The 27,998-nt window shown below is 50.5% G+C and overlaps 1 long non-coding RNA gene across 20 annotated transcripts; it reads left to right on the forward strand.

Annotated features, from left to right (window-relative positions):
- The first annotated feature begins 1,747 nt into the window (after nt 1–1,747).
- On the forward strand, nt 1,748–27,997 carry LOC106834968 (uncharacterized). Of its 20 annotated transcripts, XR_011498706.1 has the most exons (8): nt 2,976–5,164; nt 8,919–11,369; nt 11,996–12,251; nt 13,335–14,458; nt 18,968–19,191; nt 20,994–22,017; nt 24,056–24,223; nt 24,435–27,997. It is a non-coding gene; the product is annotated as an uncharacterized lncRNA (long non-coding RNA). The 20 variants fall into 20 exon arrangements; XR_011498698.1 differs by adding an exon at nt 1,936–2,949 and having other exon boundaries at nt 3,811–5,164; nt 20,994–27,997; XR_011498702.1 differs by having other exon boundaries at nt 2,971–5,164; nt 20,994–24,223.
- The last annotated feature ends 1 nt before the right edge of the window (nt 27,998 follows it).

The following is a 27,998-nucleotide window of genomic DNA, read 5'->3' on the forward strand; positions in this document are numbered from 1 at the left end:
GTCCTTTAGACTGAGCTCCTGGATGAGGAGAGGGCGTGGCGAGGGAGGAAGATGGAGGAGGAAATAGGACGCTCCCGGAGGCCCTCACCGCACCCCACAGGTGCATGGATCCAGTGAGATGGAACAGACCAGGACAGGCTGGGCCTCCTGGGACGGGAGGGAGGGCTGGGATGAGATGGGAGAAGTGGGGATCGTTATGCTGCTGGTCCCACCACTGCACTGAACGGCTCTCTCTCCAGCGGAGCACGTCTTCCCAGGTCAGTGGTCGATTCCCTGCCTTTGTCCTGTCTGGCCTCTCATCAGCGTTTGACACGGTTAACCATGCTCTGCCTCTCGACACACTCCTGTCGCCCCACACTGCCTGTCTCCTCCTGCCTCCCGGGCCGCCTTCTCAGTGGCCGCCTTCTCAGCGTCTGTCATGGATCGCCCTCCTCTCCCAAGCATCTGAGTGCTGGACTAGCCCTGAACTCTGTCTATGAGCTCTTCCACGTTCGCTCCCTAGGTGGCCTCGTCCACAACTTTACATATGCTTAAGACTCAAAATCGCGTTGGCAGCCTGACTCCCCAGCCCCATTCTGCATCTGTAACTTGATGGTCTGCCTCCCTCCATCCCACTGTGAACTCCTGGAGGAGCAGCTTTGTGCGATCACTGCTGCACCCCCAGTGTCTAGAAGCACCATCTGACCCCTGATAGGCACTCACTGAATATTTGTTGAGGGATGAAAACAGGCCCGGTGACATCTCCACCTGGACATCTCATGGCGTCCCGACCTGATGTGGCTGCAAGTAGAGCTGTTGCCTTTCCCCCACAAGCCCCCTCACCCTCCAGCCCACCTCAGTGAACCGTGTCTCTGTCAGTCACTTAAGCTAGAAACCGGGGGTCATCCTGGAGTCCTCTGAGTTCACGCACCCGTCCCAAGTTTCACTGAGTCCTGCTGGCTCCCCCTCCAGCCCTCTCACCGTGTCCCACTCCAATACTCACTACCCTCCCACCGTCTCGTCTCAGCCACCGCAGCCCCTGCTCCCCTGCACCCCCCATCATGTGTGGCCCGCCACTGCCGAGGTGACCTGTATGAAGCATGACTCAGATCGTGTCTTCTGCTCAAAACCCACACGTGACGTTCCAGCGCACTTAGAGTTACAGCTGGTCCCCGACCCGGGTCATCGAGGGCCCCGCATCCTGAGCCAGCACCTCCCCAGCCTGCACCGCCTTGCTTCTGCAGAGCCACAGCTGCCGCTCGCTCCCTCCCCACCAAGCACAGGGCAGCCCCTCCCACCGCAGCTCTGGAGGCCTCAGCCCAGGCCCTCCATCGCATGCCCGTCCCCATTCCAGCAGCGCCTCTTGGGAGCTAACAGAATCTTATCTGCTTGGTCATTTTCCTCCAATAGAATGTCAGTTCTAACGCATGCCGGGACTTGGCCTGTCTTCTTGGCCATTGTCACCATTGTCACCTCTGTGCAGTCTAGACCACTGCCTGCACATAATGTTTTCAGTTAAATATTTGTTGTCTGACGAAACAAAAACAATCAGCCAAGGGTGTGGCCCTAATGATGGATAAGGGTTGGCACGCACAGCAGGCATGACGCCGACCAGTGACCCCCATTTGGCCCAGACAAGCCCCATCGCCGTGGCTTGTGCACAGCAGAGCAGCACTGTGTCCTGAGGTCCACAGCCTGCCTGTCCTCCGGACTGGCAAGTGCCCCAGGCAGCCCTGCGGGCGTCACTGGGCCCTGCCGTTCTTGGCCACTCAGTCAGATGAGCTTACACTCCCCAGACAGCTGTGACACAGAGCAAGCGTGCCGGCCCTTCTCTGCCCTTTCCAGCTTTGCCCAATGGACCCCAGTGCCGTGGGACTGGGGGGTTGGTGCTGGTGACCCTCCGGGAGAGGCAGAGCTAAAGGAGCCGGTCAGGAGACTTCGTCAGGAAACGTGAGTCCAAGGCCCACCTCACTCTTAACCTTTAGGTTCCACCACAAAGGACGTGAACACAGGGAGCGTGGCATTGTGGTAGGTCATTGAATCCACACAAATTGAATGGCCCCTCTGCCAGAAGACGGGGAGGGAGGGACACGACGTCGCAGATGGCCTGCCACGCCTGCCCGTCCCTTCAGTGGAAGCTTGCCTTGCAGTGGGGGACAGGGACAGCATCCTTAGCTGCCCTTGTCTCCCCAAAAGTGTCTGACTGTGAGCTGCTCATAATCACACAGGCCCTAAGCCGAGGGTGTGCTGGAGGCACCCGCCACTGTGCACATCGCTTCCTGACGTGCCGCCCATGTCGGCACCTCGCACCTGGCCACCCTAGGGGACTTAAACCACTCTACAGTTCAGGGCTTATTCCAGCTTCTTCCAGCACGCTCCCGCCCTAAACACGAGTCAGCTCCTCTGCGGGCAGGAGCAGCAATGGCAGTTCCAGCCCCGGGAGCGCGCCCTCCTGAGGGAGGGGGTCTGTCTGCAACGCCTTCCCCAGGAGACTGGACCGCACCATCTGGGCTGACGTGCTGTGTGTGGCACGCAGCCCACAGGAGATGTGACTCTGCACGCAGGCTGGGGGCTGGAAACGCGAGCGCATTTACTGGCTGAGAGCTCACAGGACTGTGCACTTAGGGTCGTGTTCTTTCTGCGGATGAGTCTGTAAGTGGCGCTTGATAAGTGTCTGAAGGCTCAGCACCTTCAATGCAGCCTTGTTCGGAACTGTAGGCCTGGGTCACCCTAACAGCTCTTGCCCAAGAATCACGGAATTACAACAAGGAAATCGGAAGTCCTAAGAAATGCAGCATGCCACCAAACTCACAATGTTAGCATCTCCCCCACCTCTCAAAATACTGGCTCTTTCTCTGCCCTGGACCTCTAGGGACCCAGAGGGCAGCCACACTGCCACTAGGTGTGGTTGCCACAGACCTTCTGGTCCCCACCCACATGAGGCTGCCAATCTACCAGGGGAGATAGACAGTGAGTGCTGGGGACAGGGGCCATGGGGACGGCAGGGTTGGGTGGGGCTCATGTCGGGGCACCTGGCAGGTCTGAAGGTGAAGCTGCCTACCCTGGGAGCTGACCTTCAGATGAGGCCAGAGGGCTGAGCTGGGGTCAGCCAGGGAAAGGGACCTCCTGCTGAGGAACCGGAGGGTAAGTGGGGCCTGGGCGGTGTGGGCTGGCTTCGGCTGGAGGCTTCAGGCACTGGGCAGGGCAGGGCAGGGGAAGTGGGGTCAGGAAGATGAGCCGGAGGGGCCAGAGCCAGCGCTGGGAGGCCAGCAAGGAGGCCTAGACCCCAACACCAGTGTTGGTGTCAGGGACGCACAGAAACAGGTTTGAGCACTGCCCACAGCACCCCACAAACAAGGCCTGGCTTCTCAAGGCCCCCGAGCCTCCACTCACAGCCAAGAAGCCTGTAAGGCCATGAGCCCAGCTGGGAGAGCCAGGCAGTGACAGAGGGGCTGGGAGCAAGGCAGCGGGCCCAGGGGGCAGGAGGAGGTGCAGCCCAGGTCTTCTCAGAGCAAAGAGGAGTAGGCAGGGGGGCAGGGAGCGGGCGCGGGGGGCAGGGCGCAGGGGAGGCGGAGAAAGAGGAGCCCTCGGGAAGCCAGAAGTGAGGAGGCTGGCAAAGCTGGGCCAGGGATGGGCAGTGCTGTGGGCACGCCTCCAGGGGGCCCTGACATGGCTTGGCTCTGTGACCCAAGGCCAGCCACCCCTCTCAGGGCCTCCCGGTCTTCACCATAAAACAAGCATCATGAATAAACCAGCGAACTGAGTTTACTGTGTGGTAGCTGTCACCAGAAAGCTCGGAGAGTTCCCACAGTGTAGGGTCTCATCTTCCAGACGCGAGGCCTGTCGCTTGTCACAGCTGTCCACTCGGTGGCCATGCTCTCGGTGGAACCTCAGCACTGGGCGCCCGTGCGCTGGCCAAGTGAGGTTAGTTCACGGTGGGTCACGCGGATAGGCTATTCTTCTGGAAATCAGCTATTCTTCTAGAACTCAAGGAAAGCTCCCTTTCCTCCTGAATTTCAAGCCCCCTTGCCTGCCAAGGTGAGAACAGGACTGGGTTTTGCAAGGTGGGAACCCCTGCCAGCTCCGGGCTCCTGGCGGCATTTGCTGTAGGATTTAAAGGCTGCAATAACTATTGAACACCCTATTATCCAGCTGCCTAATTAATGTAAATGATCGTTACCGTCCGCTCCCCGAGGCTGATGGGCCTCCGAGGAGGCCCTGCCAGCCGCCCGGGCCCCATTGCAGACGCATTTATGGTGGCAGCCCCGTTCTGGCTTTGTTGAATGAAAGGTAAGTCGTGGCCCTAAACAATGAAGACAGGCTAATGGACCCCGAGCAGCCGGGCAGCTCAGGATGCAGGCCCCCAATCAGAGGAGAGAGGCGCTCCCTCCCAGGTTCTCTCCTCTCAGACCCAGAGGTTCACCTGCTCCCTGAAACCCAAGTGGCCACATTCTCTAAGCCCTCCTGCAGGGAGCCAAAGGGGTGTGTCCCAGCCCCCAGCACGGAGAATAAAATGCTGAAATCCCTGCCTCCCTCCAGCCCCACCTCACCCCGCGCTCCCTCCTGTCCTGTGGCTCCAGGCTCTCGCGGCACCAGCTCCTCCAGGCCTGCCCGGGACCGCCCTGGTTTTAGCACAGTTCCAGGCAAGCCGGGACAGTTAGTCATCCTACTCCAGCCCTATGTGGATGGTCCTTCCTGGTCAATGTCCAGCTTCTTTTAGCTCCTGGGGATGAGGGAGCAGACTAAACACCACCTCTCAGAGAGGCTTTCCCAGACCCCTGCCTTAGCCAGTCTCCCCCAGCCCCAGTGCTGGGGAGCAGAGCTGCCTGCCCCTGGCCGCTGCCCCATCCTGTGGGAGAGGGCGGGGCCTGCAGCCACAGCGGGCTGCCCCAGGCCTGGGCGGGGCGCCTGGTATGCGAGGGCCGGCCTGGTGGGAAGAGCCGCGTCCAGCTCAGCGCTGCTCAAGCCTGGCTGCACACTAGAACCGCCTGGGCAGTTCTTCAAACAACGCCCGAACTGAGACCTCCTCCCCAAAGTGAAACCAGAGTCCGGGAGCAGGGCCCTGGTATCTGTATGTTTTTCATCAGCGGTAGAAGAAAATCTGGGTTCAGACACATCCAAGCTGCGTGGCCTGGGGCTTGCTGTCCAGGAGTCGGGGCTTCGTCTAAAATAGGAAGACTTCCCGGTACGGTAAGAAATAGGGGGCCAGGCCCAAAGGGAGTTCAGGACTTGCTCTGCCCTGGCTTTTCCGCTGCTGGGTGGATAGGTCATGGGCTCCAAGATCCAGTCTTCCCCGCTGCCCTGTGAACGCGCCTGCCGGCTGACCGTGGTGCTCGGAGGTCCTCCCCAGCGCCAGGCCGGCAGTGCAACCACCCCGCCAGAGACCCGCCCACCCGGCGCGTGTCCCGCCGGGCCCATGCAGGGCACTTTTCACCCATGTTTCCGGAAAGTTGTTTCCCGACGATGTTAATGAGTCTCGTAGTCGACGCGGTGGGTGGTGACCATCACTCCTTTTTTCTTTTCGATGAAATAGACTAGATTACAGTACAAAATACGGTATAAAATCGCAGACAGGTCAGGTCACCCTCTGCTCAGTTTGTTTCAGTTACGCGTGAAAATGGAGGACTCCGGCCCCAGGGAGCACCGGGTTCGGCTGCACCCGGGAGCTCGGCACCGCCGCCCAGGACAGGGACGAGGGAGAGTGCGCATCCTGGAGGGAGCTGGGCGGAGCGCTGAGGGCAGCCCGCCGGGCCAGGACTGTTGGGGGAGCTGGACCCCTGCCCAGGTTTCAGACCCGTTACCCTGCTCGGGTTCAGCCAGCCCTCCCAGGAGGCCCAGGGCTCCTCTGGCTCGGGAGCACTGAGGCAGGCGTGTCCTCTCCATGGTGTCCTGTGTGGACAGCTCTCTCTCTGAGCTGCCGCTCCAAGAGATACCGACTCTGGCATATGGCCGTTGGGTGCACCAGTTGGGACTATTTTGGATACAAGTAACAGAAAACTCAACCCAAACAGATTAAACAAAAGGAATTTATTGGGGGGCCGGCCCGGTGGCACAGCGGTTAAGTGCACGTTCCACTTCAGCAGCCCGGGGTTCGCTGCCTGGATCCTGGGCGCAGACATTCACACCACTTATCAAGCCACACTGAGGCAGACATCCCACATATAAAGCAGAGGAAGATGGGCACCGATGTTAGCTCAGGGCCAGTCTTCCTCAGCAAAAAGAGGAGGACTGACGGCAAATGTTAGATAAGGGCTAATTTTCCTCAAAAGAAAAAGGGGGGATTTATTGGACCCCATAACTGAAGGTCAGAGTAGACTGCCTCAGGAATGGTGTGACCCAATGAAGCAACATCCTCAGGACCCTCCTCTTTGCTCTATGTCGCTTCCTTGGGCAGTTTCCCCCTTTGTTGCTCAAGCCTTGCATTCTCTCAGTCTAGCCGAAGTCTAGCCAGAAAGAAAAGGAACGTTTCTTCCTGGTAGCCCTTCCTCCAGGCCCAGGATTCCTTCATCAGGCTTTGACCATTTGGATCAGCTCCTCACCCCCGCACTGAGGCGGGGCATGCAGGGCACTGATTCACCCAGCCTGGGTCACGTGCTTCTGGCCTGGCAACACTTGGATTGAGTGGGAAGGACCTGGTTCCTCCTAAGGCATCAAGGTGCTGGTTTAAACACAAGGGAGGATGCATGATGGTACAGTAATCACAGTAATAGATGCCCACTGCCCTGAGCGGGTGCAGTAAGCACAGTAATAGATGCCCATTGCCATGAAGGGTGAACTGAGCACAGTAATAGATGCCCACTGCCCTGAGTGGGTGAAGTAAGCACAGTAATAGATGCCCCCTGCCCTGAGCAGGTGAAGGAAGCACAGTAATAGACACCCACTGTCGTGAGCGGATGAAGCAAGCACAGTAATAGCCGCCCACTGCCCTGAGAGGGTGCAGTAAGCATAGTAATAGCTGCCCACTGCCCTGAGAGGGTGCAGTAAGCATAGTAATAGCCGCCAACTGCCATGAGAGGGTGCAGTAAGCACAGTAATAGACACCCGCTGTCCTGAGCTGGTGAAGTAAGCACAGTAATAGACGCCGACTGCCATTAACGGGTGAAGTAAACACAGTAGTAGACACCCACTGCACTGAGCGGGTGCAGGAAGCGCACTAATATATACCCACTGTCCTGAATGGGTGCATTAAGCCAGTAATAGATGCACACTGCCCTGAGCGGGTGACGTAAGCCCAGTAATAGATGCACACTGCCCTGAGCGGATGAAGTAAGCACAGTAACAGATGCACACTGCCCTGAGCGGGTGAAGTAAGCCCAGTAATAGATGCACACAGCCCTCAGCTCTTGAAGGAGGGAGCACGTAGCCCTGGGTCCCTGCAATGGATGGGGAGCACATCAACTCAGCTGTGCTGCAACTTCCTTTCCCAGCATTCCCCTCTCTGCACAGTTCTCAGCACATGTGGGCCACAAGGGCCGTGTTGCCCTAGGTTGGCAGGCGGAGCTGCAGTGGAGGCTGTCTCCTCGGTGCTCTGGAGGTCGGTGCAGATAGGAGGCATCTCTGCGGCTCCCACTGGGCAGATCTGCTGGCTCACTGGCGTTATGTGGCAGCAGCCAGGCCCACAGCCCCTCCAGCAACTGCTGGGTCCTCCTTTGGCTTCTCCAGTGCTGGGCCATGAAGAAGGTTGCTGGCTGCTCCTGCAGGACAACCTCATGGGTGAACCTGGAGGCCGGCAGAAGCTGACAGGCTGCTGCGGTGCCAGGCCCAGTTTGTCCTTGCGTCCTCCACCTTGGATCCATCTTCCCCTCCCAATTGCTAGGCTCCAGGCTCCAGGACCAGACACAGAAGCAATGGCTTTGTGTAGACGGTTTGACCACCTCCCACAATGGGATAAGGTCAGACGCCTATACTACATCCTTCATGATGTGGAATCTCCCGGTGGCTCTGCTCCTCTGACGGAACCCTGGCAGGGACAGCCCCTGAGCTGCCTGCTCTGAGACATCCTGATAAGCACAAGAATGGCACCTGGGACCCATGCCGGGAGTAGCCTCCATCCCTGCCTGTGAAGATTCCCAGGGTCACCCCAGGCACCATCCGTAGTCCACTTCAGTCAGGCACCCAAGTCCATTTTGGAAGAAGCTTTGGCCCTGGGAAAAAACCTGGATTTGAGTCACTCCATGGGGACACAAAGCACCATGTGAGCTGAGACATCTCCCCACAGCCACTCCACCTCCCCAGTTTATACCAACGGAAACACCCTCACTGCGTGTGTCTCACTATTTATGGACGCAGGCACAGATGGCAGAGGTCTTAGGGTTGACTGGCTGGAATCCAGCCCCATCCAAACAACTGCTCTAAGCCAGTCGTGGTCATCCTGCTCTCCTTGACAGGCATTTAGAAAATGGTTTAGAAATAAGTGTGTGGCCCTATCTTGGCCAATGAGAGCAGTTGTGGCAATAGTTAGTTGCCAACAGCTATTAGTTAGTAGCCAATACCTATTTATCGGGTATTTCCAATCTCGCCACTGGCAGGGGAATTTTTAAGTGAGGTCATAAAACTAACCTTGGCCAATGAGTCATGAGAGGAAGCCATGTGTGTCACTTCTAAGCCAGAGCATTTAACTGCTGGCGCCAGACCCTCCAGAGCTCTCTTTCCCTTTGGCACAGTCACCAACAACATTCAAGATGGCAGCTGCTCCCTCAGCCTGAGTCCCTGAGCGACTTCAATGGGAGGACCCCTTAGTGACCAGCTATGGCATGTAGCATAAGTGAAAAAGAGACCTTTGTTGTTTCAAGTCACTGAGACTTTGAGAGTTTTTGTTATTTCTGTGTAACCGAATTTATCCTGACTGTCACAAAATTCTACTGGGGGTAAGCGGAGAGTGTCTGTCTCTAGGAATGAGGTACAGAAAGAGAGCCGATAAGTCCCTTTTCTTCCTCTAGGTGGTGCTGTGTAGGGATGAGAAGCCTGGAGCTCGGCCGCCATCTTGAGACCAGACGCCAGTCTGAGGGAAAGCCACCAGCGTGAAGACCCCGTGGCAGAGGAACAGAGAGAACTGGGGTCCTTGAGGACATGGCCTCCGGGTCAACCAGCTCTGCAAGCTCTCTTCTTCTCCACTTCCTGTTATATGAGATATACAATCCCTTCTTGTTTAAACCAGTTTCAGTTGGAGTTTTTTCTACTTTCAGCTGAAAACACCCTAACTGATGCATGGTGGGGATAGATTTCTTCCTCAGACACCTTTGGATGGAGTACTTTTATTTATTTATTTTTTTAATTTTATTTTCTTCCTTTTTCTCCCCAAAGCCCCCCGGTACATAGTTGTATATTACTCTTTGTGGGTCCTTTTAGTTGTGGCACATGGGACGCCGCCTCAGCGTGGTTTGATGAGCAGTGCCATGTCCGTGCCCAAGATTCAAACCAACGAAACACTGGGCTGCCTGCAGCGGAGCACGTGAACTTAACCCCTTGGCCACGGGGCCGGCCCCTGGATGGAGTAGTTTTAAATCAACTTACCCGTAAAGATCCTCCACCCAAGAAAGATGCAAAGTCTCAACCAAGGCCACACATCGTCTCCTCCCGACCAGAGAAGTAAGCAGGTTTGGACGACGTGTTGGTCAGCTGGAGGTACAGAAACCAAACTCAAAATTGGCCTATGGAAAACAAGGGCAGGAGGGGAGGGCGGGACTATGTTGGTTCATGTAACCAGAAAGGATGGGGGCAATTGGAATCTCAGGCATGGCTGGACTCAGGGGCTCCACGATGTTGTCAGGAATCTGCCTTTCTCATCTCCTAACTGTATTTCCTTCCACGTCAGCTTTACCCTCACTCAGGCTCTGGCCAAAGGATCCTGGGGAGTATTTGGTTCACATTCGACCAGCCTGAACGTCCCAGCGGCAGCATATCTCTTTCTCAACGCCACAGCAGAGGGCCCAAGTTGGGTTCTCACTGGCCCAGCTCGGGTCATGCTCGTGGCCCTGAGCAATCGGCCTGGCCTGGGGAACCGTGCTCTGCTTGTCTGGACTCTCATCTCAGGTCTCTTTCTGCAGCCAAGACGGGGCTCGTCCTCTCTGAACCAAAGGAGTGAAGAGAGAAAGGTTCAGTCCCCCAAAGAAAACAAGTGTTTCTGCCAGAAAGGAGGACACCAGGCCGGCAAACGCAGTAGATAAAGATGTCTGTTCAGGGCTGGTACTTGGTTTACAGGAGAAGGCGGCTGGGCTGGGGGGAGGTGAAACGACTGTTATGTCAAGTGTGTGCCAACCCAACAGCTAGGAGGGGAGGGATATGACCAGGGGAAGACACTGTCTCCCCTGGCTTCACCCAGGAAAAGGCCAGAGACAAGGATGTTAATGGAAGGGGTCTATCTGGTAGGGGAAGGACACACACTGGCAGCAGGGAGGGGACGCAAGACAGAAAAGGGCAGGCAGCCAAGCAGGGGCGTGTTTCAGGCACGTCGGAGCTGTGGGCAGTGAAGCCCAATCCCACAGGGGGCCTGCGAGACTGCAGAGACCCCGCCTCAGAGTTATCCCACCCAAAGGCTGGGGGAGTTGGGGTGTCCAGCCACCAAGGCCAGGGGGCGAGGGCTGTCCCCGCAGGTTGGTCCCCTGGCATGACTGGACCGCCGTGCAGGTGGACACAGGTGTGTTCCGGAGCGTTGGAGGAAGGAGGCAGGTACACAGATGCAGGGACTGGCTGTCGGACTTCAACTTGCAGGCTATGGCAGGGCCCCAGGAGTGTCTGCTGTGGAACCAACACTGTAAGTCACCACGTGTGCTCTCCAAGTAAGCACTTCAAATCCCAGCAAGAGCTCTGCGAGGCAGCTCTCAACATCCAGATCCACGAGGAGCCTCCGGAAGCGGCCCTCAGCTGGCAAGATGGAAGGGTGGGTGTGAACCCTGGATGGCTGGCTCAGAAGCCACTGCTCTCCCCACAAAGCCCCACAAATTCAGCAAGGTGATTCTAGGCCACCGCCCAGCCTGCCAACTTCTCAGAGAAGGAAAACTGAGCGGCCACTTCAGAGACCCTCGAGCGGCCTGCCTTGCCAATGGCCACTCTCCGGGACCCCCTGTTCCGGGCGCCGTGCGTGCCCACTGCGATCTGCATCACCGCCTTTCCTTCAGTGGCAGCGCTCTTGGCGGAGTCTCTTCTCAGGAACGTTTTTCTGCGACCGCTAATGAGTGCCCCTTACATTTCCCAGGAAAGGCTGCCTCTTCCCCAAGTGCCTCATGATCTCCACTCTTGATTGCAGGCTTCCCAGAGCTCGGCTCTTATTTCTGAAGTGATGATGGGCGTGGGAGGAGAGGAAAGTGAGGAGAGGAAAAGCTCTGGAGCTCAGCTCTCCTACAGAAACTGCAGTCTCGGGAGGCAATTTTTCAGGCAATCACAATTGTAAGGTAGAGAAAAGAACTCTATTTTCTTTTCATTTCTGTGCATAATTTATCCCTGCTTTGTGCCCCAGTATAAGCCACAGTCATTCTTGCATAAATCATGACTTGTCATGTAAAGATTTGCCGCTTTTTCTTGGTGATTTTATTTTATCATAGGAACAAAATTATCTCTAGAAATCTCATCCCTAATTTTCAAAATTAAAGTCTTTAGGAAAGTGTGCCTTGAGTGGGAGAAGTTGGTATTACATGTAGTTTTCAAGAAGTCACGTGCATGTTCTCCTAGCTGCAGGCACGCTTGTGAAGCACGTGCCCAGCGCGCTCTGAGCGCTCTGCACACATTGCCTCACGTAATCCCCACCACACCCCGATGAGGTCAATGCTGATGTTATTTCCATTTGGCAGATAAGAAAACTGAGGCCCAGAGAGATTGAGTCACTTGCCCAAAGTGGAGCTGGGCTTTTGGCCACAGCAGCTTGGCCCGGAGTACACACCCTTTAGTGCAGCTCTCCATCCACAGACAAACGTCCTGGCACCCAGACACTCACGCCCACCCACAGGCGCACATGTGCCCCCAGCACTCCTGCATGTGCGAGCACACACACTCCTTTCTGCTGGCTCTCTCCCACGTCCAGGCCTCTCTGCCTCCCGGCGAGTCCTGGTACCAAGGAGCGAAAGATGCCTCTGCGCGCGAAGCCTCTGCTGGGAAGCCAGGACCGTCGTCTCCTTGTTTAAAACCGTCCCGGCACCGCCCTGTCTTCCATCCCTCAAGAGGGAGGGACGCCCCAGCTGTTCCAGCGCCACTGCCACTCTGATCCCTTCATTGACTCCTGAAGAGGGTGGGACCTGTGTTCCTGTTCAGTTGGAGAAACTGATACCCAGAGAGAAAAAGTGAGTGGCCCGGAGTCAGCCTGGGAGGAGGAAGCAGGGCAGGGCTGTGGGTGTCCGGTCCCAGCCAGGTTCCCCTGGGGCACAGGATGTACTTTGCAGGTCTGGGCATGGGCTGGGCGGCACTGAGGGCTTCCCCAGCAGACCTGGGCATGGACATTAAGGCCCCCGTTAGGGTGGTGGCATTTTGGAGGGTCTGTCACAGCCCAGAGCAGTCCCACTAAAACCCCAAGTCAGGCTGAGGGATGATGACACTTAATAACCCAGCCGGCCGGCCCAAGTGCCTCCCCCTGCGTCCCTCACTCTCTAAGAGCCGGCAGGGCCTGGTCCCCAGGATGACTTTCCATCTCGCGCCAGCCCCGAGCGCAAGGTGGCCAGCGCAGCAGCCAGAGCTGTAAATCTCAGCTTCCTCTCCCCACTCCCCGGCTTCTCCCTCACTCTGGGCGGCTGGAAGTTTTATGGGAAGACAAAAAATAAAAAAATAATAAAAAACAAAAAAATAAATTACTCGGGAATTTGTTTTTAATTAAGCAATAAGGCTCGATCAGGCCTGGCTGCTGCCTCGTAAAGCCGCTCCCAGGGCGTGGGGAGGCATTTGGTCCAGATGAGTGCCTCAAATCAGCCCGGAATGTGATTAGATGGTTACTCCCCGGAGCTTGCACAAGATGCTCTTCCCCGGAGTTGCCTTATTGCTATTATAAAAAGTCTGCGGGCAGGAGGGAGAGGAGCTGCTCTGCTGTTTGGAGAAGATGAAAACGCCGATTCTGGCTATCAGGGCAGACGTCAGGGCCCGAGCTGCCCTGACTCCCCCTCGCCACACCTGCTCACGTGGGGGAACCCATGGGTGGCCGGATGCTAACATCTTTCACAATAAATGGGTCCCTGTACACAGGGACTAGGAGGTTTCCACAGGGGAGCAAGGGGCAGGGTACAAGGAAACCTCTCTCGGAGATACTTTCTCCTCTCCCAACAGGAGCGCCAAGTGCCCCTACTCCCAGGCAGCTCAGTGCATCCCACGGGTGCTACAGAGACTGATGGTATTAATGTCCGGGATTTTCAACCTTCTGTCTCTCTCTGGCTTACCAGGGGAAAGGATTCTTGCTTTCTGCGTGGTATGCTGACCTGTCCTTGGCTGTGCTGGGTCTGGATAATAGACAAAGGAAAGAGAAAACTAAAGACAACAGAGAGGTAAAGTTGGTCTACACAATAAAAAGCTGAGAGGGGAAAGACGAAGAAGAAAAGAGGAGGCAAGCTGCCTTGGCTGAGAGCCAGGCGGATTTGGAGGGCCAGGCGACAAGAGTGGGAGAGAAAGGGAGTCTTGGAGAGCTGTCACTGTCTACTAGGAGGATGAAATTAGCAGTGACAGAGAGGAAGGAGTTTTAGACATTTGCAGAACCTGAAGAATGTGTTTTCTCCTGTGGTGTTCCCTCAAGGGCCTGAGTGTAGGCCTGGAAGCCTTTTAGATTTCTTTGTGGCTATGGTTCTATCTTCGACTACAAAACATCCACAGACTGAGCTACTTGGGATCCCAGTCGTATTTGGGTTACACTAACAAGGATGAGGCAGAATGGGGAAGGGAAGGGAGAAAGGTCAGGCCTAGGAATTCCTGGGCCAAGGATTTGAACTGGCTTCCATACAAAGACAGACATGAATGACAACATAGGAAGCAGCCGGAGAGAAGCAGAGGTGGACCCCGGTAAGGTACGGACGAATTGACGCACAGGAACAGCCAAGGGCAGGTGCTCCAGGGTCAGGAAGCTCTGGATACAGTGCCAGCTCTGCCACTCACTAGCTGGCTGACTCGGGAAAGTCCTTCAACTCTCCAAGTCTGACTTTTCTAGGGTGAGATGAGACAAATCTTGCGAGTAACCTTGGGACTCGCTTGACAGGATGTTGTAAGGCTCCCGTGAACCTGCAACGGCTCTTGGCACGCTGCCTGGCAGGTAGAGAAGGCCCGCGGGTGCCCCCTGGCATCGCTACGACTCCTTGAAAGCTGCAGGTGCCCTAAGATGACCCTGTTCAAACACTGTTTTTAAAGGGCCCAAAACTCTGACCTGCAGGTCAGAGGTCATACCTATGTGACCTCAGAAGCCACAAGATCTGTTTTGGGCTCCCCTGAAGATGGGAGCGTTTAGGAGGAGTCTTCTCTCCTTGGTGCTGTCCTCTGTGGGACTAGAGTGGAGAACGGGGATGAAGAAAGGGGCTTTTAGGTGAGAAATTCATTGTACTTTTCATGCTAGGAAAAAAAATCAAAAAAAGCAATGGAAAAAGATTGCTTAGGCAATATTTGTGCGGCTAAAGATCATTCAGCAAACACTAACAATAGGAGGGGCAAGTGTAAGGATGTTAACATTGAAAAATTGAATTCAAGGTAAAATGCTTTTAAAAAGATGTTTCATTTTGATTAAATGAACAATTCATCAAAAAATATATATGTAATAAACCAGTTAACAGAGAAAATCAACCAGGTTAATGACACGACAGGCACATGACAGGCTTCAAAAGAGAATGATTTGTATCTCAGTGGGTTAAGAAAATGACAAAATAATTAAATGATTTTGCAAAACTGATTCTGATGACCAAGCCGCATAAGGCAGATGTAAACAGAAGGCGGTCCTTTCGAGAAGTCACACATTTTGTCTGAAAATGGATGCCTTCTCCAAACCAACAGGACTCACGCTTGGTCCATTTTAAGAATCTCTGGGTAGTTGCGAGTGTAATCTATGTTTTGTTAAATGGAAGACAAACATTTCCATAATTTCGTTTAATTTTTGAAGATCAAGTCACTTTTTCCTTTCTTTTCTGTTCTTTCTTATTGTGTCCCCATCTTGTGTCGATTCACTTTAAGGGGTTTTTCTCTGATAGCGTTGTCCTCAGAGAACGAGGACCTGCACGTAAAATGAGCACAGTTACAGATGTATTCAAAGGTTAAACTTCATTCTCCATCGTAAAACTCCAAAGGGAAAGAGGCCCCATAAACAGTGGGCACGTGCAAACACTTTCTAATGCAATGGCGACATCCACAGTCAAGAGACATGCCTCGTAAAGAAAACAGTTTATGAATGAAACCACTGTGGCTGCAACTTCAGGCAGAAGTCACCCTCATTGCATCAGAACACTCCTGTTACACTCCCCAACTCCAGCCTGTGCTCCTGAGGGGAGACTCAAACCAACAAAAACAAGCATTGAGCGGCCACCATGGGCGTGCACATGGGGACTGAGCCCAAGCCCCTTGTCCTCAGGCCTCAGGCTCTGGGGAGGCAGAATCACAGAGAGACCCATGATGTGGGGCAACAGAGCAGTCACAGGGATCAGCAGGGATGCTGCGGGAGCGGGAAAGAAGAGGAGGAAGTGCTCTCAACTCAATGTGGGAGTTGGGGAGCCCTTGTGGGGGTCGGGGACGGGGATGGTCCGACTGAGGCCCGAAGGCTGGATTTCCCAGGTGAAACTCAGAGGGAAGGGTGTTCCAGAAGAGGAAGCAACAAAGATCCAGAGATGTGAGAGAGAGACCACATCTAGCCAGGAAGCTGACAGCCTGCACATTGGGAAAGAATGACGACTTGGGTGTTGACCCCAGTGACAAAGACGCACCCCAAAACCCAGTGGCAGACCTTTGGTCTTCAAAGCCTCAGGGCCAAGGGAGGAGCTGCCTCAGGGGCTACGATGTGGAAACCACAGCTTTCCCTGACTCGCCAGACCTGGGTATGCAAGGTGGCTCCAGGGTGGAAAGCCAGCATGGCGGAAGCAGCTGGGCCTTGCCACCCCCGCCCCAGAGGCCCACTTCCCCTGAGGGTCCTGCCCAGCCCCTGCGGCCCCTCCATGCAGGGGACTAGAGTAAGGAAGGGCCCTGGTCACCCACTGCACTCTGCGACCTGAGAATGGACACAGGCCAAGACTCCAACATGGAGGCAAGACCTTCCCCACAGCTGCGCCATAACAGAAGGGAAGTGAGCACAGACGCAGTCATCACGACGGTTGCTGCCGTCTCTCTGGAGCTGGGGTCAAGCCAGGCACGTGGTAGCCTCGAATGGGACAATCGGCTTTATCCGACGGCTTTGTTACGTTCATTTTGGACAGACTTTCTCAGCAGCGGCACTGCTGACATTTTGGGCTAGATGGTGTTCTGTAATGAGGGGCCGTCCTGTGCACGGTGGGAGGCTGAGCAGCATCCCTGGCCTCTGCCCACGAGAAGTCAGGAGCACCCCCTGAGTTGCAACAACCAAAAATGTCTTGATAAACAAATGCCAAGAAATAGGATATATCGGAGTATACGAGGAAGCCATTTGGTGTAAACCTAATTCGGCCTGACATTGTTTTTCTAAAAGGGCCTGACAAGGCCATAGAGCATGTATTGTACATCTGCTTTAGGCATTTTCTATGTCCCTAAGACAAGAACAAATGGCCTCAAGATAAAGACGCAACTTCCCACACACTGGCATTTCCTTAAGGATAAGGAACTTCCTTAGCCTAGGAATTGATTGCCATGCTCACCTGTGACCACCCAGCTTGAGACAACAGACCTGACACCTGCTGTGTCCATAGAGACAGCAGACCTGCTTCCTGCTATGTGAATAGCTGTGTTGGCTAGGCAAGCTCTTGACTGTTGTAAAAGGGACATTCCTGTCATATGCAACGTGTGCTCTTTGTTCCAAGACGGTATATAACCACTCTGTAGACCCCACTTCTTTGGCGGCCTTCCTTGCTTGGGTAAGGAAGGCCCTGGCCTAGCCCTCAGATCTGGCTCATAATAAACTCACTTCAATTTTGATTTATAGATTAGTTACGGATTATTTGTGTAGACATTTCCTGGCGTAGTCACAGCAGGATTTCAGAGAAACCCACTGCAGAGCACCTGGAATCTACACTGAACTGGCATTCGGTACCGATAGGGACCCATTGAGCCCCCCAGATCACTGCATTCTTCAGGTGACCCTGGTGAGTTCTCTGAAACCCATGATGCGGGGTCAGTGAGCCGAGGAGTCAAAAGAAAGATTTCTTAGACTCTTAAGATCTGGCAGTAGTGCTCTTTTATTTAGAGAATAGTATAGAATAGCATGGGGACAGGACCCATGGGCAGTCAGAGCTTCTGCTGCCGGCATGGGGACAAGACCCATGGGCAGTCAGGCTGCTGCGTGGGGACAGGACCCACGGGCAGGAGGAGCCGCTGCTGCGGCTGCTCCTGCTTCTGCTGCCCCAAGTTGAGGGTTAGAGCCAAATTTAAGGCATAGGTATGTGAGTTATCTCTTTACGAGACAAAGAAAAAAAAGTTAAAATGGTACCAGTGCCGGTAGGGTCCGGCCATTGGGCAGTCCCACAACTTTTAGATAAGAATCAAACCGGATTGAGTAAATGGCAGAAGTCACCGCTCAAATATTATCTTCAGCTAAAGACAAAGGAGGATTTTGGGGTGGGGGGTCAGTTACATGAGGTTGCCAGACAGTAAACAACTTAAGTTCTTGCCTTCCCCTTTAAGAGTTTCCAGAGATAAGGCCATCCCCCCTTCCTGCTGGCGCAGAGAGGGAGGCATGGAGATTTCCTTCACAAATGCAACTGTCTCTGATCAAAGGGCAAGCAAATTCCAATCCTTGGACCCTGGTTCTCTTCTGCAGTTTTAAAATTAACCAGCCTAAAAATCCTCATCATATACTGTTTTAAAATTAAGCAGCCTAAAAATCCTCATCACCCAGACCTCCTTATTTTCAGTTGACAGTCCAAGAGTTCATATGAGCTGTTTCAAACCTTAAGTCTAGGTGTCTTAAGGGGGTATCACTACATACCCTAGGCAAGAGGAACCTAGGGGGTACTTCCTAGGCCAGGGGAGCCTAGGAGGAACTTGGCAGTGAATGGGGCAGGCTGACCTTTCTAATGAGGCTTTAAATTGGAGAGAAGTGTGTTTCTAAAGTCTGAACAAATTGCTTGTTAAAGAAATGAGAGCCTGAAAGTGTTCAGCTCTGAAGAAAAGGGACACTGCTCCTCCCGGCTGAAAGGCGTTCTCAGGGGACTGAGGACGTCAGCGGGAGTGCTGGAGGATCAAAGGCCTCATGACGTGCAGCGGTCCCATAGGGAACTCCACTATCACTCATGATAATTAATTACAGGCTCGCCCAGGGACACTCATTCGAGGGTTGGTCACGGGAGCCCCAAGCCCCCACAGCAGTTTTAGCCTGCCAGCAGGAGAAACCAAGGCACATAAGAGAGTGTTTATGACCTTTCTTCAGGGAGTGACACTCACAAGCAGCACACTTCCGACCCACTACACTGTCCTTAGAAGTTGTTTGGACTTTATAGCAAAACAAAAAGAAAATCGGGAAATGGAGCTTCTAAAAATAGCCCGTCCACTTCCCCAATGGCAGCCTCCCTCTGAACTTCAGATGGCTTCATGCTGTGACTTGCAATTGCTTAACAAAAGGGGGAATATTCCCATCCCAGATTCCTAAGACTGAAAAAAAGAAAAAGAAAATGAGAAAAGAAGTTTTTGCAGATGCAGTCTGCTATGAAAACACTCTTGCCCAAAAATCTAAGGAAAATCTTTGAAACAAATCTTCATTGTGTCTGTCTGTTGCTTATGTGTGTGTCTATATATATGTATGTTATAAATGTGTGATATTTTACCTCCGGATGGTTTAATTTCTTTTTCTTTTTTTTAAAGATTGGCACCTGAGCTAACATGTGTTGCCAATCTTCTTTTCTTTTTTTCTTCCTTCTTCTTCTCCTCAAAGCCCCCCAGTACATAGTTGTGTATATTCCAGTTGTGGGTCCTTCTAGTTGTGGCACATGGGACACCGCCTCAACGTGGCACGACAAGCGGTGCCATGTCGGCACCCAGGATGAGAACCAGCAAAACCCCAGGCCATTGAAGTGGAGCACGCAAACTGAAGCACTTGGCCCTGGGCCCGCCCCTGGAGGGTGTGATTTCTAAAGAGTTCAGTTCAACTGACTTAAGGTAAGTGCTTACAAAAACTTTTTCTAAATACAGCTAACCCAAATGTCTTTCAAGTTAATGTGATATGAAATAATCTTTGGTAAATGAAAATTTAAGTTTGTTGGTTTGATTAAAATAGGCATGTCCTCAAAGCTATCAGCATTGGAATAATGCAGACATGTGGCCTTTATTCTATGTTTCTTGGTCAGATAAGCTGATGTTATCTCTATTACAAAACTGGTTAACAAAAATAATAACTTACAATGATGTTTTGTCTAATGTCTCATGCAGCCTTGTAGGCAATCTAAATAATTATTGGGAACAAGTAACTAAATAGATGTGAAAAAGTTGAGTGTTGGGTGAACTTTTAACAATAATTGCATGTTATAGTGTATGTGCTTAAAATAGCTTCCAAAATCCCTTTGGTAACTTGAAACTTTGAAGTTTTGCTAGGTTATTTTAATTGATAAAAATTCATTAAATATCTAGATCATCTCTAAATAAGATTAAAAGTTAGACATGAATTATTAAACATAAGTTTATCTACTCTTGGCTTCTTATTACAGAAAAGCTAAAAGGTGTTTAGGGCTATTAGTAAATATATCTTGTATTTTATTAAAAGATTATACTATGAAGTAACGTTTTTAGAAATTATAAAAGGTATTTACAAATTTGTCAAGCCACAGAATGCTGATGTAAAAGAAAGTTTATAATTGCTTACTTAGTTTTTACTTAGAAACTAAGGTTTCTAAGGATTAAAAATTCTGATATGTGATTAAAGCTACTAAAAATTTTAAAATACATGTATTTGTATTCAAGAAAGTAAGACGTAAAGATGCATATTTTTAGTAAAGAAGATATAAAGAATGGAAATATTTTGTTTGTTTTGTCAGAAAGATAAATTTGTCCCAAAGTACTAGGAGGAGAAAGAAAGGTATGGGACAAATTCTGAATGTAAAAAAGGAAGTGACAGAGGCTGATGGAAGAAAAACCATGAGGAGTTTTGTACATGGTCAAGTTGGCTAGGACAGAAATGAATCTAATTAAGTAAATGAGTTGTAATATAAACGGTAAGCTGGTACAAGAATTAGAATTTGGCTTTCTCTCTTAAAAGGGATAATTTTCTTGAACTGTCAGTCTACTCTTGATAAAGAGGTTATAAAAGATTTTTCTTTACTTTTGAGTAAGTTTACCTAAAAGACAGAAAATCTATGTTTTATTAAACCAATTTCCTATGTTCAAAAAATGAGGTCTCTGTGTTAAGGCTTTGAGAGTTTTAATGCTCTGTTTGCCACAGACTGTTTCTGTGGTCACTTTGTCTGAATGGATAACTCAGCATTGCGTCACAGCAACCAGGTCAGCAGACACTTGATGTTGTTTGACCAAGTGTTTTAAAAACTTTTGATATTTTTGACAGGCTCCTCACAATTCATATCCTAAATGAAGTCTTTATTTTGACCTTCATCTTTGAGGATTTCCAGAGGGCCCCTGGGACTTCTCAAAGAAATTTGTTGTCTCTTCCTATAAAGGAGGGATACTAATTAGACTTGTTTGATGCTAAATTGCAGGGGTAGCATTGTCAAGTAAACTATGATAAAGCTTCTTAGGTTATATTGTGGAGGTAAATATTATTCACTATTTTGACCTTGCTACCTTGTTTTCAATGTCACAAGATGAGAAGACCATGACTGCATTCTATTATTTAATTTGGTTTACAAATGGGTCTTACTTAAACGATCAGCGAGGATGTTATCAAGCTGGATGTGCTGTCCGGCCTCCAGAATGCCTGCCACTTTCTATTAACTGTGCTAACCCAGTAAAAGATTTCCTTCCAGGGACTGGCCCCGTGGCGAGTGGTTGGGTTCGCATGCTCCGCTTCGGTGGCCCAGTGTTTCGCCAGATGGAATCCTGGGCGCGGACACGGCACCACTCATCAAGCCATGCTGAGGCGGCGTCCCACATGCCACAACTAGAAGGACCCACAACTAAGATATACAACTATGTACTGGGGGGCTTTGGGGAGAAAAAGGAAATAATCAAAATCTTTAAAAAAAGAAAAAACTGTGCCCCTTCTGGACTGGCGCAGCCACAGGACACGGCTGGGCAAGTGGAGCCGAGGCTGGATTTCAGCCCCTCTCGTCGCTGCTGAGCATCTTTGTGCAGTGAACAACCTGCAGTGACCTTGAAAAGAAAGCTCCCCTCTGGGCTCAGAACTAGGGAACGTCTCGAACCAAAAGAAAACAATTTCCGAGTTTCAGTTAGATGCAGTACTGCCCATTGGGAAAGTCCATTCTGTGCTTTAGATGATGAATTCAGGAAAAATGTAAACGGACTCTGGAGGTTTGGACTCCAGATAATCAAACAGCCTTCGGCCAGGCGAAACCCTGTTTCTGATTGACACTGAGTGTAGCCAGAGGCCCCATGTGCCCGTGATGCTCTTGTGGAGGGGCGGGGGAGAGGACAGGAGGTTCAAGGCAGTCTTAATAACAGAGAATGAAAACCAGAAGGGACCCACGTTCTCAAACAGGAAATAGATAATCCCAAGCCACTCCCTGGTCACAATGTGGAAAGCACCATCGTGAGCCGCGTGCTGGCACTGCCTCAGACATTCCTCCTGCACTGATCCACCCACTCTGACCTCGGCTGACCTCTGCCTTGAGGAAGCTGCAAAGGCAGTCTGACTTCGGGCACAGCCCCCTGGGCTCCGAGGTGCTCGGAGCCCTCAGTCCTGCCTGAGACTGACCACAGAAAGCTTTTAGAAAGCCTAGATAGCTGAGACGAATCAGCTAAGGAGACGGAAGTGGCTGGCTCGGGGGAGGGAAGGAGACGTGAGGGAGGGAATTCAAGGTAAGCCTTGGGTACTGTTTCGTTTGTTTGTTTCATTTTTATTTCTTTATTTATTTTGGTGAGGAATAATGGCCCTGAGCTGACATCTGCTGCCAATCTTCCTCGTTTTGTTTGTTTCCTCCCCAAAGCCCCAGTACCTAGTCGCATATCCTAGCTGTAAGCCCTCCTAGTTCATCTCTGTGGGATGCCGCCACCCCACGGCGTGATGAGCGGTGTGCAGGTCTGAACCGGCGAATCCGGGGCCACCGACGTGGAGCACATGACCCTAACCACTATGCCACCGGGCTGGCCCCCTTTCTTTTTTTAAAGCTTGTGATTTAATTGGATGAAACATTTGCGGGTTTGTTGTTCTGTTTGTTGCTTGTTTTACAACAACAAGTATTTTAAAGTTTCAACCACACACACACACACACACAAACATTCTACAGGGGCCTTTAGGTAACGCGGGAGCCAGTCCCAACGGGCTGTTTTAGTTCTGTGTAACTTCTGTAACACCAGGCTCTCAGGACAACCCTGTGAGCCGTCACAGCCTGACGAGGGGGAATTCCAGGAGGGGTCAGTGTCTCTCCATGGGTAGACCCGTTGCCCCACAGTTCCTACAGGGGTCTGCCCACAGGCTCCAGGCAAAACTCCTGGGGACAGTCCCCAGCCCCCGGTGAGACAACGCCCACTCTGGACGGCAAAGCAGTTGGGAGATGGAGAGGCCCACCGTGAACAGGCGGGCTGGAGAAGGGCAAGGAGGTCCTGGGCGCAGCTCGGCACTGACTTGAACGGGAGATAGGAACAGTCTTTGCCTCCAGGGTCTAGAAGTTTTTTCATTGTAGTCAAAGGAAATCAAAGTCCAGTGCAGCTCCAGATAGGGAGATGTTCTTCATTTTTTCAGACCAAACAGTAGTCATGTCTTTTCTGAATCCCTATGGAATTTGCGGCTGGAGAAAACGAGAGCAATGGTGACATGACTGTTCCGTCTTCCGTCTCTAGCTGTGCTCCTAAGCCAGGAAAAATGCAAGCAGTGAGGCCAGGTGTTTCGCCCTGCCTCCAGGAAGACCCTGGAGATGGCGGGGTGTAGAAGTCAGTCATCATTTCTGCAGCTCTTCCCAATGTCATTGATGACCTCGTCTCTTTTCCTCTAACTGGAAGGTGTCACCGAATGTCCTCCGCCACAGAATTGTGGCCTCTCACTCTGTTCTTCCTATGGCTTTGGGGGTTGGAGGTGAGGGGTCAGGGCAGCATTAAGAACTAGGCTTGTTTCCTTTTTTTTTCTTAAAGATTGGCACCTGAGGGGCCAGTCCCGTGGCCGAGTGCTTAAGTTTGCATGCTCCGCCTTTGGCAGCCCAGGGTTTCGCGGTTGGGATCCTGGGCGCGGACATGGCACCACTCATCAGGCCACGTTGAGGCGGCGTCCCACATGCCACAACTAGAAGAACCCACAACTAAAAATATACAACTATGTACTGGGAGGACTGGGGGAGAAAAAGCAGGGGGAAAAAAAAAGGAAGATTGGCAACAGATGTTATCTCAGGTGCCAATCTTTAAAAAAAAAGATTGGCACCTGAGCTAAATCTCTTGCCAATCTTCTTTTTTTCTTCTCCTTCTTCTCCCCAAAGCCCCCCAGTACATAGTTGTGTATTCTAATCATAGGTCCTTCTAGTTGAGCTATGTGGGACACCGCCTCAGCACGGCTTGATGAGCGGTGCTAGCTCCATGCCCAGGATCCGAGCCAGCGAAACCCTGGGCCGCCGCCGTGGAGCACGCGAATTTAACCACTCAGCCACAGGGCCGGCCCCCAAGGCTCGTTTCTGAAATCTCGTTTGTCTTAACTTAGTGGTCCCTTCAGGAAAATTGTTGGCGTGATATTTTGCCCTGGCCCTTGTAAAGCCATTTCTATGCCTAGATTGTTCTGTTTGGTTTTGCTGGTTTGCTTTTTGTAGTTTTATTTTCTTTCACGGGCATGGGAGGTTTTGCATTTTGCTGTTGTCGTTGTACGTCTTTGATCTTGCTGATTGCTTTTTACTTATTCAGAGTTCTGCTTGTTAAGGTTTGGAGGAGGGAAACTGACTTGGACTTGGAAAGAGGAGGGGAAGTTCTGAACCCTGGCCTCCCGGGCAGGAAACAGCAGGAGAATCCACAGGAGAAGGTCCGAAGGACCTTCACATGCTGGGAGAGAGGAAATTGTGCTTGTTTTTTTCTCCTCTCCTAACAATAGGTAACTTGGAATTTTCCCAGCGTGATTTTCTTTAATGCCTTGATGGCCACCGAACCCCAGCTCCCAAAAACCAACACACCCACAAATTCCAGTTAGCTGGCCAACATGTAAAGAGCAGATGCAGGAAATGCTGTCCGTGCTATGAGACTGTAGATTACAAATGTGTCATTACGCCTTTCACTAATACTTGTTTTTATTTTTTAATTTACAGTACATTCATTCTTTTAGCGTACAGTTCTGTGTTTTGGCAGATATCTGCAGTGCCACCACTACCACCGTCAGAAGACAAAAGCACTTGCATCATCCCAAAAGTCACCGCACCCTGCTCCCTTGCTGTCGCCCCGCCCTAACCAGAAGCGGTGCTGCCTGTTGTCCATCCTTAGAGTTTTGCATTTTCAGAATGTCAGCCTTTGAGTCTGGGATTTTTCTTTTAGCATCATGCATGTGTGATCCATCCTTGTTGCTGGGTCTAATGTACTTTCATCCTTGTTATGACTGAGTTCCCTTTCATTTCATTGTATGGAGAGACCGCACTTTGTTCATCCATTCACCATTTGAAGGACATTTGGGCCATTTCCAATTTTTAGTTTTTATGAATAAAGCCGTGACAAGCATTTGTTAACAGGCTTTATATGAACAAAGCTCTCTGTTTCTCTTGAGTCAATATCTGGGAGTGAGATTGCTGGGTCCTGTGGTGAGAGCATGTTTAGCTTGGTAAGACGTTATCAACTGTTTCTCAAGTGGCTGGAGCATTTTGCATCCCTAGAAGCAATGTATGAAAGTTCCAGCTGATCTGTACCCTCACAGCACCTGCATTATCGTTTTTGGTTCTGCTTTGGTTTTTGGCCGTTCAGATAGTTATCTAACGCTATGTCATTGTGGTTTTAATTTGTATTTCCCTGATGTCTAATGCTGTTGAGCATTCTTCATATGCTTATTTGCCATCTATGTATCTTCTTCAGTACAGCATCTATTGGAATTTTTGTTTTTTTGGGGAAGATTAGCCCTGAGCTAACATCCACTGCCAATCCTCCTCTTTTTGGTGAGGAAGATTGGCCCTATGCTAACATCTGTGCTCATCTTCCTCCATTTCGTATGTGGGACGCCTGCCAGAGCATGGCTTGACAAGCGGTGCATAGGTCTGTGCCTGGGATGCGAACTGGCGAACCCCAGGCCACTGAAGCAGAACACATGAACTTAACCACTACACCACCAGACCAGCCCCTATTTTGACCATTTTTAAATTGACCTGTTTCCTTTTTGCTCAGTTCTTTATATATTCTGGATATATATCTGTTTTTCAGATATGTGATTTGCAAATATTTGCCCCTAGTCTGTAGCTTTTCGTTTTATTTTAAAAGTGTTTTCATAAGGCAAAAGTTTAATTTTGATAGACTCCAATTTATCACTTTTTCCTTTATGGATCATGCTTTTGGTGTCTATCTAAGAACTCTTTCGCTTAACCCAAAAGAACTTAACTCTTGAGCTGAACCCAAGCTCACAAAGATTTTCTTCAATGTTTTCTTCTAAAAGTGTTACAGTTTGATGTTTAACATTCAGGTCAAACATCCATGATGAGTTAATTTTTGTATAAGTTTCGGAACAAAGGTCGACATTCACTTTTTCCTTTTGCATGTGGATGTCTAGTCATTCCACCACCATTTGTGGAAACGCTGTCCCTCCTCCTCTGTGAGGAGTCTCAGCAGGGAGGTTTGATGGGCTCTTATGAAGATGCTGCTGGAGTTCGCCTCAAGAAACAGGAATGGAATGCATCACGAAAGAGATGATGATTTTTCTGTTTCAAGAAGACTTCCGAATAGGCAAAGCAACCTTGAGAAAGAAGAACAAAGCTGGAGGCATCTCACTCCATGATTTCCAATTCTATTAAAAAGCTATAGCAATCAAAACACGATGGTGTTGGCGTAAAAACAGACACACGGACCAATGAACAGAATCAAGAGCCCAGACATAAACCCATGCATGCATGGTCAATTAATTTATGACAAAGGAGCCAAGAACACACAGCGGGGAAAGGACTGTCGCTTCAATAAACGGCGTTGGGAAAGCTGGACAGCCACATGCAAAAGATTGAAATGGGACCACTATCTTACACCATACACAAAAATTAACTCAAAATGGATTAAAGACCTGAATGTGGGGCCAGCCCTTGTGGCCGAGTGGTGAAGTTCACACGCTCCACTTCTGCAGGCCAGGGTTCTGCCAGGTTGGATCCTGGGCGCGGAGCCAGCACTGCTCATCAGGCCATGCTGAGGCGGCGTCCCACATAGCACAACCAGAAGGACCTGCAACTAGAATATACAACTATGGGTTGGGGGGCTTTGAGGAGAAGAAGAAGAAGAAAGAAGGAGGAAGAAAAGGAGCAGGAGGAGGTGGGGGGGAGGAGAAGGAGCAGATGGCAACAGATGTTAGCTCAGGAGCTGATCTTTAAAAAAAAGAAACGACTTGAATGTCAGACCTGAAACTATCAAACTCCTAGAAGGAAACACAGGTAGTAAGTTCCTTGCCATTAGTCTTGGTGATGATTTTTTGGATTTGACAGCCAAAGCAAAAATAAACAGGTACATTAAACTAAAAAGCTTCTGCACAGAAAAGGAGATCATCTAAAAAATGAAAAGGCAACCTACTGAATGGGAGAAAAAATTTGCAAATGATGTATCTGATAAGGGGTTAATATCCAAAAAATATAAAGAATTCATACAACTCAATAGCAAACAAACAACCTGATTAAAAAGTGGGCAGAATATCTGAATATTTTTCCAAGGAAGACATCCAGACGGCCAATGAATACATGAAAAGGTGCTCAACATCACTAGTCATCAGGGAATGGAAAATCAAAACTACACCGAGATATCACCTCATACCTGTTAGAATGGCTGTTATCAAAAAGACAAGGAATAACAAGTATTGGCAAGGATGCAGAGAAAATGGAACCCTTGGAGGGCATGTAAATTGGTGCAGTCCCTATGAAAACAGCATGGAGGTTCCTCAAAAAAGAATGAAAATAGGACTACCACATGACCCAGCAATTCCACTTCTGGGTATCTATCCAAAGGAAACAAAACATGAACTCACAAAGATATCTGCATTCTCATGTTCATAGCAGCATTATTTATAGTAGTCCATATACGGAAGCGACCCGAGAGTCCATTAACAGATGAATGGATAAAGAAGATGTGCTACATACACACAATGGAATATTATGCAGCCAGGAGAAACAAGGAAATCCTACCATTTGCAAAAACATGGACGGGCCTACAGGGCATTATGTGAAGTGAAATAAGTCAGACAGAGAAAGACAAACACCATATGACCTCTCTTATATGTGGAATCCAAAAAAAAAGAAAGAAAGAAAGAACCAAACTCATAGATACAGAGAACAGATTGGTGGTTGCTAGAGGTGGGGGATGGGGAGTGGGTGAAATGAGCGGAGGAGGACAAAAGGTACAAACTTCCAGTTATAAAATAAATAAGTCGTGGGTAGGTAATGTACAGCATGGTGACTATAGTTAATAACACTGTATTGTATATAGGAAAGTTGCTAACAGTAAAATCTTAACAGTCCTCATCACAAGAAAAAAAGTTTGTAACTATGAGTGGTGATGGATGCTAATCAGATTTACTGTGATGAGCATATCACAGTGTATACAAACACTGAATTATTATGTTGGATATCTGAAACTAATCTAATGTTATATGTTGATTGTATCTCAATTTAAACAATAAAGTTAAACTTTAAAAAATTTAAAAAGAAAAC

The sequence above is a fragment of the Equus asinus genome, chromosome 26 (genome assembly GCF_041296235.1).
Source record: "Equus asinus isolate D_3611 breed Donkey chromosome 26, EquAss-T2T_v2, whole genome shotgun sequence".
In the NCBI taxonomy this organism is placed as follows: Eukaryota; Metazoa; Chordata; class Mammalia; order Perissodactyla; family Equidae; genus Equus; species Equus asinus.